The following is a 12,943-nucleotide window of genomic DNA, read 5'->3' as shown; positions in this document are numbered from 1 at the left end:
GTTGGCAGCTGCTGTGTGGTTTATCATCTACCTGGGAACATCAAGTTCCCATTCCTGCAGGGATTGAAACAGAACCTGGCCATGGTGTCCTCATTCTGCTCCACCTTTGTTTAATCTCCCTTAGCATGTGATGTGTGGGGAGTGTCACAGAGGTTTAGGGCATTGCATTTAGCCACTACATTTCACCCTAGAATCCCCTTACTATTATAACTTCTGTTGGAATGTAAATTTAACTTCCCAGTTTTCTCTAATTTTGCCTCCCGTCATTTTTCTATACCCTCCTTGTGCCTGTTTGCTTATAAATTTAAACAACACAAACCTTACTCAGTATAATAAAAACAGATTTTATTTGTTGTCATATAAGTTACTGCAAGAGAGGAGTGTTCATAATTTTTTAGCTTTTCTTTTTTTTTTTTTTTCCTGGAGAGTAATGAAAGAAGCAATTATTTTATAAAGCCAATCACTGAAGGTAGATGGTAACAGCTCCCTGCTGAGCAGTTCTGTCTTTACATTTGCCAGGTGAGTTCCTACAAATTCTAACTGAAGTACTGGAATGAAGCACTTTTCTGAAGCAATTGTATAACAGGAAGGCTCAGAGCTACTCACAGTGATTTTTGGTACCTATTTGAACATGTACTGAGCATATCTACCACATATGACATTGCTGTGTCTTCTGCTAGAGACAAAAAAGGAGCAGCCTTCAATAGCAGCTACATGGGGGGGTTAAAGGGCCAACTTCTGTGGATTCATTGCTCTTTTTGCAGTGTTCCTCACAGGAATGGAAAAGATCTCAGTGTTCTCTGCAGAGAGGATAACTCCCCCTTAGGATGTTAAGTAGTTTTATGCAGCCCAGTGAAATTTTTACTGCTGAATATCCAGTAAGTTATTTACAACCAATGGGACACTTCAAACATAGGATTTTTTCCAGAATAAATTCCTTTAAATGTCACCTGGTGGCTATGTCCATTAATGTTTTTCTTAAACAGAGATTGGTTTTATGCTGGACAAAGCGTACATTACAGTTCTGCTGGGAGTGCAAAGGACAGGTCCCATGTATGATTTAGTTTTGCTTAAGGAGAATTTGTTTGAAGAAAAGCAAACAAAAAGACATAAAGTATGTGTCAGTTGTGCTAATGCAAAATGTCGGCAAATAGGGCATCAGGAGTGCAATAATATTCATATCCTTATAGTTCTATTTTATTCTGGTTTATCGCATAGGCTTTATTGTAATGGTGTGCTGTTGGCATTACAGCATGTTTTCTTTTTATTTATTCCATGTGATCTGAATACAGTGAAGAAGTGAAAACTGGTCTGCTTTTTCCCAAGTACTTTGTATATAATGTGGGAGGGAGTAGACAAGCCCAAAATTGAGATTTATTCTTTTATATTGAAACTTTCAGAAAATTATGCTGATTTCTTCCCTTATAAATCTTTGCATCCAAATCCCCTCAATTAAGTGGATAGGAAATTACCCGAACATTTTAGTATGTTTAGTCTAAGCCAAAGTCATTGCTACTGCTCCTTGTTCTGTAGGCAAAATCAAAGGGAAAGCAAGACAAAAGAAAACTATGTTGAATTTTAACACAGTGACTTGGAATCATTTTCCATCCTGCCTAAGATGTGCTGTCTGTAATTGGCCCAGATGGCACTGTCTCTATTAAGCAGCTTTTCATAAACTGATAACACAGTGGGCTACAAATTCCAGCTGTGCTGCTTTGATTGTGTTTACTGAACTGCTAGGGCCTGGTGCTACCAATGTATTACACACAAGAACTGTTCTCTCACACTATATCCTGGTTTTCCAGTTTTGTTTCTCCCAATATGTAAACAAGGTATTTGCCACTGTAAGGGGAATGTTTCATGTCTTCTTTCTCTCTGCAAGGATCTGATCTCTGCATATTTTTTATCATTTTCTTCTATATTTTTAGCAGCTATTAAGCCGAAGAAAAGACTCTGTGACACCCTGTAGCTTTAATGCAATAATATTTGGTCAGTAATATGGTGGCTTTATTATAATGGCTGCACTCAGTGCCTCCCCTTTTTCATCTTCTGTGAGCTGCTGCTCCTATTTCAGAATCCCATTGTTTCATATTTCTCTGAGCCCCTTTGCATTGTGTTGACTGAGCAAATCAGTTCTCTGAAAGGCAGGTTGCTGGTGTGAAAATATGCTGCTTCTAGTTGTGATCTTTCTGTTAGAGCAGCACGGTTGTGCTAGGCTGGATGCATTTTCACTGCTGTAACCATCCCTTATCCTTGTGTGACTTTGTGTCAGCTTGTGTGAGCATCTTCGTGCTCCTGTAGCCACACGGACATGTGGACTGGGCTGCAGAACTCTGACAGTCCCACTGTAGCCAAGCCAGCACAATTTGTGTTGGCGGGAAAGCTCTGGGGGAGTTTAATATGCGCTTAAATGCAAATCTTCTCAGAGCTGATACTGCTGCTCTGTGGTCGCTGTGTTCATCTGCTCTGTCAGTGCTGAGGTGCAAACATTCTTTCCTGCCTTGTGCTTTTGTGTGGTGAAGTAATTGCTGCTCTGCCTTGGTGTTTTTACCCTTTCCACATCCCTTTAACAGCAGAACATGGGGGAACAGCCAATCTGAGTTGCTCATTCTTAGGCAGTTCATTATTCGTGGGTGGCAGATGCTACGCAAGTACATAGGGAATGACATGCATGGTAAGCAGAGCCACAGTGAAATTTTTTAATGAGGAGGTCTTATGAGCTCTAATTCAGTATGAATCACTTCTGCTTTGGATCCTGCACTGTGCTTTTGTGTGCCTGACACCTACCATGGAGCCCCAGCAGCATCCAAGAGCTCTAGCTGACTTCAAAGCTCTCTGCAGGGAGGCCTGGAAATACACGTAAGTCACTGCACTCAGAAAATTAAAATCTTAGTTGACAAGACAGAGGAATGAAGGATGTTTGTTTCAATTTATGTACTGGGGACTGATGTGTGAAGAGAAAAATACATCCAAAAATGACACTTAGGAGCACACGTTTTCTTTAGCACAGGCGTGGGTTGACTTCCAAAGTGGAGCTGGTCAGAAAAGGTCTATTGGTATAAATTGACCTAACATGATACAAAAGTTGTGTGTTTACTTTTATCTGGGTTTGTCGCTATAGGACACAAAAGAACACAAACACAACACCGTTCTCAAGGTGAAGGGAAAAAGGGAAGTTTTATTTCTGACTCCAATATTTATAGTTTTACAAAAGTGACAGCGGATTGGAGGGTGACAGTGACACCTCTCCAATGACACTGGTCAAACCAACAGTCCATCAACTCTCTCCTCCTCCATAAAGGAATGCAAAACAATGAGTTATTTACAGAAAGTGTGTGAGAAAGCTCACTACAAGAATGTCAACATCAGAAGGCTTAGAAAATCTTAAAAAACCAGGGTGACACTGGGTTAAACTGAAAATTTTTGTGGCTGGATGTGGCTAGCACAGAAGAGGGCAAAGGAAGCATTCCCTGCTGCTAGATAGGGAATGGCACTACCCTGGGAGACTTAGCTAGCTCTGAGTATGACACCATGGAATGTTAATTCCTATATTACCTTCATTTATATACTCAGGTAGATGCTTAGGCAAGAAGTTGCTTTTTGGTGGGTGAATTTTTTTTGTTAATAAAACCTGTTTCTGTTCTATTTCATCTGCTTTTACATGTTTTTGGATTTTGAAAAATAGCTTATGAAAAGATTAGAGAATGAAACTGAAAAATTAATCTGCTTTCCAAAACAAGCTAAATTTGACGAGTTAAGATTCTGTTTTACATGTAGAATTGACATTCTATTCAGTAAAAAGTATTCAGTTTTTATTTTGAAATGGAATAATGTTTTTCTTTGGAGAGTTCATATCAAGTGCAGAAATTTATTATCTCTGATGCAGATCCTTAGAGCATAATTTCTGAATTTTTGCTATACTTTCATTTTGACTTAGCTGCAGACTCTTGAAGATATGTCAGTCAGCGAACTTTGATAGTCAGATGTGCTCCTGTGGATATTGGGCACTCTGGGATATACTGCTTGCAAAGTATTTGTTATTAACATTAGCATGTTCCATCAAGTCTTCATAAATGATGTTTCAAGTGATAACTTGTTCTAGTAGACAGGATTATAACAATGACTTAGTTTAAGACTATATTAATTAAGAAGTAAATCTCCTAGTGGTTATTTATATTAAAGCTTTTTATATTTACAATGAAGTAGAGAATTAGAAAGTGGTGAGAAGGTGCTGACAGTGCCACCTTGGAATAAAGTTTCTCTTGATCCCTAATTCATGGAATGCTCATATATGTGCACTGTGTGGACTCATTTCATAGTTTTGTGATAGGTGTACCTTGTTACTCTGGGCAGTGTTTCTGCCACTGTTCTTATTAAGTATAAAGTTCCTTAAGGATACCTTGAAAAATGGAATTAGTACTGGCACATAACCATATCTAATACTTCAATATTTCTCAGTTTGCAAATGCCTAATAGCAGGCTATAAGTGTACTACAAGCAGGGTGGTTCTTACTCAGGGGAGTAAGGTGGTCTTGTCTAATGTAAGGAAAGCTCAGGGTATTTTTCACTGGTGTTCGAAGTCCAGTCCTCTTCATTGCTGCTGTGAAAACCAACAGAATGTTTAGTGAGGATTAGCAAAGGTATAATGATTTCTCTGTGTGTCTATACACTGCTCTGTGAAGCATAAACCCTACTTCATAGCCTTTTAGACTTTTTATACTTTTTGGTACCATTCTTTCACAGTCTTAGCATAGCAAGCTGTTTTTAGGAGCTAAAGTTCACAGTCAGGTTCCTTGGAAAACTTCCTTAAGTATCAAATGTGTCATAATTCCTGAGCCTGGAGCATGTGTAAGTCTTGGGTTTTAGTTCCAGCAGTTGGCCTGCAAGACAGAGGAAAGAAAACATTTTTAGAAGTGGAGTGGTACTGTTGCCACATACTGTCATTTGCAGTTATGTTGCTTCATATTTGTAAAATATTTTTAATAGAATCTGCACTAATTTATTTTATAATTTAGATGGTTCAGAAAAAAAAATCAAGTTCAGGATAGTAAGGTTGTTGCAGTTTTTGTGATGTGGGAATACAAGCAAGATGAAGTTCTGTTAGAAGAGTGGTATTTGATATGATTGCAGGGAAAGCAGACAAGCTTTTGAGCACACAATTCCTTTTAGACAAGGAAGAGAAAAGCAAAAGTTCAAGCAAATTATGATGGCAACCATTGCTTTGATTTTACAGTTCAGTTTTTCCTGGCCTTTGCTTGGTAAGCAGTGTTTAGGTTTGCTTCCTTTTTCAGGTAATCAAATGATGTGGCATTTTTTCTGTTGTTTTAATCATAGCATTTGGTAGCATCCATTCCTTTGTCCAGGAGGATTTTGGTCTTTCAATAATCTGTCTGGACTAAAGCTAAGTGTTAGGTGTCTTATTCCAGAACTGTGAGTTTAAAATGGCAGTGTTATCATTTCACTAAATCCCCAATAGTCTAAAGACATAAATCAGGAAAACTGGAGATAGGTGGTATAAAATACTTTGAAAAGCCAATTTTAGAATATGAATTCATAACAAAGATACTAAAACTGTGAACAAGAGAGAGACACTGGTTTTATTGCTCGCAGAAATTTTCATGCTGGCTCCCTTTGGCACAGATGCCAACAGCTTCCCCTCCTCTCTATTGACAGAGGTTAACTACCTCCCCCTCTCTAGTGGTCCAATTGATTTATGTAATTAGATCACATTAAGAGTTATAATCATTAACCTGCAGTTAAGGGGGATTGTTCTATTCTTTCTATGAATTTATGAGAGAACACTAATTGCAAAATTGTGTCTGGTTTTGGTTGCTGTATCAGCTGGCCTACCACAAGATAATTACATTTGAGTTTTGCCTGTGCTATTTGAAAGCTATAGCATAATATGAAGTATTTTCAATATTTTATGATCAGTTTTCTAGGCAACAAAATTTTCTCAAATTGAAGTAGTATGGTATCGAACATGATTATATGTTAATATACAAAGCTTTAATTTATCCATATTAGATGATTTTTTAAAGTTATCTTCTGATTTTTTAAGTTTGCTGTTTACAGAGTCATAGAATCATTAAGGTTGGAAGGCACCTCTGGAGATCATTTCATCCAACCCCTTGCCATGGCAGACTCACCTGATATAGGTGACACAGGAACAACTACAAATAATAAAGAAATTATGGTTATGTTTTCCATGATCTTAAGTTTTGCTTTTTCTATGTGACTGGAAAGGATTCAGATGTCTGTTGAAATCAATATTATCCAGGTCTTCCTTGTCTATGACTTGTGTAGTGCATAATATACAGAGCGTGCTTAAAAATAAGTGTGAATATTCAGATGAAAACTCCCAGTGTGAACAAAACAAGAAATTAATTCCTATAAATGTATGTTTACATTTAGTTCCAGTTCTACTTAATCATTCAGGAAAATCTCCATAGCATTTCTTATCCTTACAAATAATGCAGCGCCACGACCAAAGGAGATGAGTAGATTCTATAAGGCAATCTCATGTCTGCAGTTATGTAGTGCTGTGCAGGTAAACATGTGGGGCTGTGATTCTAAAGCATTGTCAAAGGTTTTGATTGGCTGCAGAGGATCTAAGCTTAGGATTTATGTGCAAGGTATTGTGTTGATCTGCTCTGCTGTTGTTACGGCACACTTTGTTTATCATGCTGCAGTGGTGTGGTTTTGGACTAAGTTTTTTAAGTGGCTGCCCATCCACAGCTATTCCTTCTCATCCCAAAAGGGCAAGGTGGAGGGAGAGAATAACTTCTGTGAGTCAGCACAGGGGCAGAGAGTTAAGGAAGAAGGAGCAGCATACGATAGGAAGCATCAAATAAAGTTTTAGCAGTCACGTTGCCCAAACCAGTTTCCTTTGCATTTGAAACTGCGCCAAGCTGGCAATAACAAACGTAAAGATAATGACAGTTTTGAAGTACATAAAACATGTTGTCATTTTAAAAATCTTCATTTCTTTTTCTGTTTTTTGTTTTGACCCATGTCACTGTGAAAATGTCACTCAAATGTAGAGTGAAAGAATCCCTCTCCTCCTCCCAAATTTGATAACTTCTTTTTTTTCTATACTACATGAGTGCGTATACAATGCATGCTCATGTGAAGCAGAGATCCCTCTGAACAGCTCCTGGAACTTGTGCTCTTAATCATGAACAATTCCACAGAGTGTGGGAAACCTCTGTTGAAGGTAGGTGCCACTCTGGTTGCTGCTGTACAGGCATAGGAGTATAAGATCTGACTGACCAGGTCACAAATCTGCAAGCATCAACTGGAATTTGTTTTAACTGATAAATCTGCAATTTAAGTCATGGTGACAACTTCCCAAGGCTCTATTATCACCTGTACGGTTCTTACATAGTCTTAACAATTAGAGTCAGTGGATATGCAAATGTTGCAGAGGAGAATACTTCTATTGATGGGAATCAGCTCTAGAATTCCAATCTAGAACCACCACTTATAGCTCTAGAATCCCTTTGATGGATTTCCAACTGGTTTATATCTTATTCTTCTATTTTATCACATAGAAACTGGATAGAACAGAAACCATGCTTTCTCCAGCTTTTAAATCAGTTTTTGAAATTCTTGCTGTTGGGTAATTTATATATGATCCCTTAAGACCTCACAGAACCCTTCAGACAGAGGAAGTTTTTAAAATGGGAGTGTGGTAGATAAATAATTTAAAGGCAATCTTTATAGGTTTTAACTACTTTGAGGCAAGGCAAATGTTTTCTTTGAGATTTATAGAAAAATCCAGGGGAAAAGAAAAAGAAAGGGATTTACATGTGGAATATAATATTACCTTGCAGAACACTCAGGTGATTCTGAAGCGTTTTCATTTGATTTGAGACAGTAATGCCCAAATGGAATTTTAATATAAAACAAGTTGCAGCAAACATGAAAAGAGCAAGCCTACTATAGTTGGAGCTTTTAATGTTGCTTGTGGCTTCAGCGTCATCTTCAAACCAACTGAAGTGTACCACAGCAAAACAAAATCCTAGCTCAAGAGGGATCAAAAAAAAGACATAAAGGGCTAGACTAAATTATGAATTGAATGAAATAATTAATTTATTCACTTACAGAAGCTGACAATCATAGTGAATGAGAGATGTGATGAATTTTTCAGTCTTTATCAGCACTGAAACATCAGGAAGCCCTGGACATGTATTTTTCATTTTGTTGCATTGGGATAAAAAAGGTTGTGTCAAAACTAAGGTCTCTGCCAGGCATGCATGATGTACTTTTTCAGGAAAAAAAAAAGCCAAAAAAATAAAACCCAAAACAATCCAAACTAGAAAAAGCACAAAGTTAATAATTTTTATCTGACTTAAATGATGACACCTGACAGAGGATGTTAATATTGCATGCAGAGGATGAGACTGAACTGCCTCTTCTGGGCCCCACACATACACACACACCATACCCTCTTCCCTCATCACCCTTTCTTCTAACAAACTGTCCTTAACTTCAGGTGTTTGCCAGAGCTCCTCTGTTTCCTTGGTTCTATACATGCAGTTCCCAGTTAGCATGGATCCATGTCTGTGAGAACTTTGGCATTCCACAGCTGAGCGCTGCTTTGGCAGTTCCAAGCTGCTGGAACCAAGCCCCGTTTCTGCTCTGTTCCTTTCATTCCTGTCCTACCTCACTCTCTGTGCAGTGAAGCCTTATAGTTTTTGAAGTCTTTCTCTAAGTTAAGTGCATTTCAATATTACTTGACTGTAAAGGAGCCACAGTTCAGACCAAGTTGCTTTTTATTTCAACTGAGGTTACGACTATTGCGCTCTCCAGAAATGTCTTCGGATAATCCATGTCATGGGAATTGATTTTTCTCTTCTGCCATGAGTTTTGTTGCCTGCACTGAAAGTAATGGTACTGATCTACTTATTTTTAAATACATTTCAGGTTCTTCTGAACTCCTTCAGGGGGCCATTTAGGCATTTTCTCACTCTGGGCTTGTTATTAGAGCTAATGGAGTAGGTTTTTGCTGATCAGCCTTTAAAATCTTGTCAGGCTGAGGTGATTTGTAAACTTGATGTCTGCATTTCATCTACATTTTTATTATCTGCCAAGATGCAAACTACATTCCAGTGTCCTGGAATGCCACGTTCTGACCTCCCAGATAAATCATCATGCTTTCACTCATCATGGTAATATTACTAATAAGTCTGTGGCAAAGTGGTTTGACTTTGGTCACATCAGTGGGATTTGGACTTTGGAAATTACTGATTGACAAAGCAAGGCTTTCAGTCCCACTTAGTGCAGTGTGAAGAGAAAAGAGGAAATGAAATATTGTTGATCTCCATGTCTTGGAAAGACTTGCTAATACTGATGTGAAACTGAGCAAATGGCTCTAACACAGATGTGAATTTTGAGGAGTGGGATGTTGAAAGAGAAGGCTGACCGAAAATGGATGAGGGAAGAAAATATTTGATGATCATGGAGGGAAGAATAACAGACTTGAAAAATTGAAATGAGAAATGTATTTTGCAGCTAAGGAAGAGACTGAGAAGGATGACAGCAATTGCATCCCAGAGCCATTTCTTTGTTTTTTTTTATTTTATTTGCTTTGACTTTAATTTTTTTCTATGAAATTGCATTAGTTTTATTTTTCTTTTTTCTTTTAATTTCAATTTTTAGTTTTATCTCTTTTCTTTTCTTTTCTTTTCTTTTCTTTTTTTCTTCTCTTTTCTTCTCTTTTCTTCTCTTTTCTTCTCTTTTCTTCTCTTTTCTTCTCTTTTCTTCTCTTTTCTTCTCTTTTCTTCTCTTTTCTTCTCTTTTCTTCTCTTTTCTTCTCTTTTCTTCTCTTTTCTTCTCTTTTCTTCTCTTTTCTTCTCTTTTCTTCTCTTTTCTTCTCTTTTCTTCTCTTTTCTTCTCTTTTCTTCTCTTTTCTTCTCTTCTCTTTTCTTCTCTTCTCTTTTCTTCTCTTTTCTTCTCTTTTCTTTTCTTCTCTTCTCTTTTCTTCTCTTTTCTCTTTTCTCTTCTCTTTTCTTTTCCTTTTTCCTCTAGTTTATTTTCATTAGTTTAAAATTATTTTTATTTTATGAGATTTTGTAAAAACAATAAAAATAAGAATAATTTAAGGTAAAGAAATTAACTTTAAAAGCAATAAAATAAAACTAAATAAAATAAAATAAAATAAAATTTAACTAAATTAAACTTGAAATAAAATTTAAAATTTTGAATAAACAAAAAATAAAGGATAATAAAAAATAAAACTAATTTTAAAAAATTGAATTAAAATTAAAAGAAAGTTTTGTGTTTGGTCAGCTTGGCTTTGTTTGCTCCTTTTATTTGCATCTTCCTATGCATAATCAAAATCATTAAAGGATAAACTCCAGAATTCAACATGAGCTTAGAAGTTACTAGACTCACTGGACTTTCAGAAGTATAAGAAGGCCTTTTAAGTGACTTTTCAGCTGGTGTATTTACTGGGATTAAAATGCATTTTCCATTCCAAAGTGGCTGTCTTGAATATTTCTTGCAGAATATCAAATTTATTCGCTTTGTGCACACCCCCTTTTCTAGGATGAACTACTGCTAATGAATGAGTCTTGCCAAAACTTTTAAAAACTATTTTTTCTCCAATTTTGTGTTTATAAATTACTGAAATAAAGATGAAGGCCTACTGCACAAACCTGCTCTGTTTTATACGTCTGAAATGTGCAGGAATTGCTGTGCATATCTGAAGGTATGAGAAATGTCACCTTTAGTGCTCTGTGGTTTCCAGTGCTACTTCCTTGTTCAGTTTATGGCTTAACCCCTGATAGTGTGTGCATTCATTTTCAGTGTTGTGTTTTATTTCAGATTTTCTGGTTTTGCATATTTTTTTGTGATGTTACTCATTAATCTGTTCCCTCTGCAGCTCCTTGGACTGTTACAGAAACTGAGATTTAAATCAGCATCAAGCTCTATGGTCTAATTTTGCAATGCATAAACAATTAAGAGAAGATGAGCAGCTGTTGGCACAGAATAGCAGTAGGTGTTCATGTGTGTAAGTAGACATGCACCAAGGGTCAGAAATTAGTTTCATATTAAATAGTTCTGTAGTACTGGAGGTTAAAATAGAGGGGTATAGCTCTCCACTTGGATACATGTATGAACTCACACACATATTTCCCCTTTCTCTCAGTGATGCAAAACACAAAAGCCTTGGGCAAGGTCCTAAATAATCACAAAAATACCTCTTATGAAGCAAATCAGTGTGTTTGTCTTGCTGGCAGAGGAGTGCAGGCATTACTACCATTCCTCATGGAACAGAAAGATCATAAAGAATTTCCACTGTCACACATAAAGAAGTGAAGGGGATCCTTTGCAGAAAACCAGGTTTTTATATGAATGGAGGAATGAGGGAAAGGTCATTCCTATTGTTATTGAAGTAGCAATTGTAACAGTATTAATGTCCACCAAAAAAAAAAATTGCTGTACATAAGTTTGCAGCAGGGCAAGGGAATAGATGCCAATCTTGAGTTAGAGAAAAAGACTTGGATCTGCTGCCTTTCAACTCATTCTACCACGTTTGATCACTGACCTGAAAAAAAGAATAGCATTAGAGTGTGTCTGAAACCTAATTGTGCTTGGGTACAGTTAACTAGAACACTTGCTGCCAACTTGATGGCAAGAAACTCATACAGCAAATATTGATCCGTGCAATTCCCAAAGGAAAAGGAATCAGCTCTTTATCAGGTGTGGAATTTGATGCCAACCAAAACAATGAGGTGAATTTCACAGGAAAACTCTTTTCTGGGTGTTTTTTAGAGTGGATATGCAGGTATTACTGTCATTTAGTACCTCGAACCAGGGAAGCAATTGGGTACTTCATAAATCTACCTTATTGAGGAAAGCACTTAAGCACAAACTTAGTGTTTAAACGTGAATAAAAATTTTCCTTTCTGGAAAAGGTGGGAAATGTTTTATGACTTCTAAGGCAATCTTACCCCAGCAAGACCAGGCACAACTCACATCTGTAACAGGCTTTGGAACACAGTTTACTATTTCTAGATGTGAAATTGTTGTCAAGAAAGCGGGGAAGTGATGAAAATGAACAGAGGGAGGAAGGGAAATGAGAATAAGGTCGTGGGCCACAGATGCCTTCTTTCATGAAAATAATTCCAGTCCTTTATGCAAGATTGTCATACATAGTTTGGAAGGGTAAAAACTGCCTCCTTTATTTTCCTCCTTTTTTTTTCTGCACAGGGAGTGCTAACAACAAACCCCTTTCCCAGTGTGTGTCACACAGTGATTCCATGGTCTAACTCAGAATGGCAGAGCTTGAGTGACTGAGACCAGGACACGAAGCAAGCTGTGAAGGGATTTACAGTGTGAAAAGATTTACAATGTGAAATGTTTGGGATGTGAAAGCAAAATTTATTCTCTATGATATAAACAGTGTCACAACTCCTATTATAATTATGCACTGAAGCAGACTGAGATGAAGATTTTACTAACACATCTAAACTGTCCTTTCTTTGTTGATTTAGACCAGCAAAAAAAATCATTCACAGCTTCATGTCCTTGTGCTAAGCAGCACTAAGTTAAAAGAGAAAATAAGAGAGAAAAAAAAAAGCAAAACCCAATGAAGAATAAATTGACTTTTCTTTACATGAACATTTTATTCTTCTGTCCATGGTACTGATAAATAAAACTAATAAATATGTGTTCTGCTTCTGGACAATTTACTGTTTAGTCACTCCTCAGCAGAAAATCTGCTTTTCCTTTTTTTCTGGTTCCTGACCCATGAGGTTCTTCTTGGTGGTCTTACAGAGAACTCGAATCAAAATGTTCATAGCAAGCAGAACAAATTCCAAAACTGTTAAAATGGTTCAGCACTAAGCTTTCTAGAAAGGCAAACTTGTCCAAAGGCCCATAAGAGATGCTTTAGAGGGAGATTCTAGAGCAGAATGTGTGCCCCATATGACAC

The sequence above is a fragment of the Geospiza fortis genome, unplaced genomic scaffold (genome assembly GCF_000277835.1).
Source record: "Geospiza fortis unplaced genomic scaffold, GeoFor_1.0 scaffold11, whole genome shotgun sequence".
NCBI classification, from domain to species: Eukaryota; Metazoa; Chordata; class Aves; order Passeriformes; family Thraupidae; genus Geospiza; species Geospiza fortis.
Note: the sequence above shows the minus strand (reverse complement) of the source record.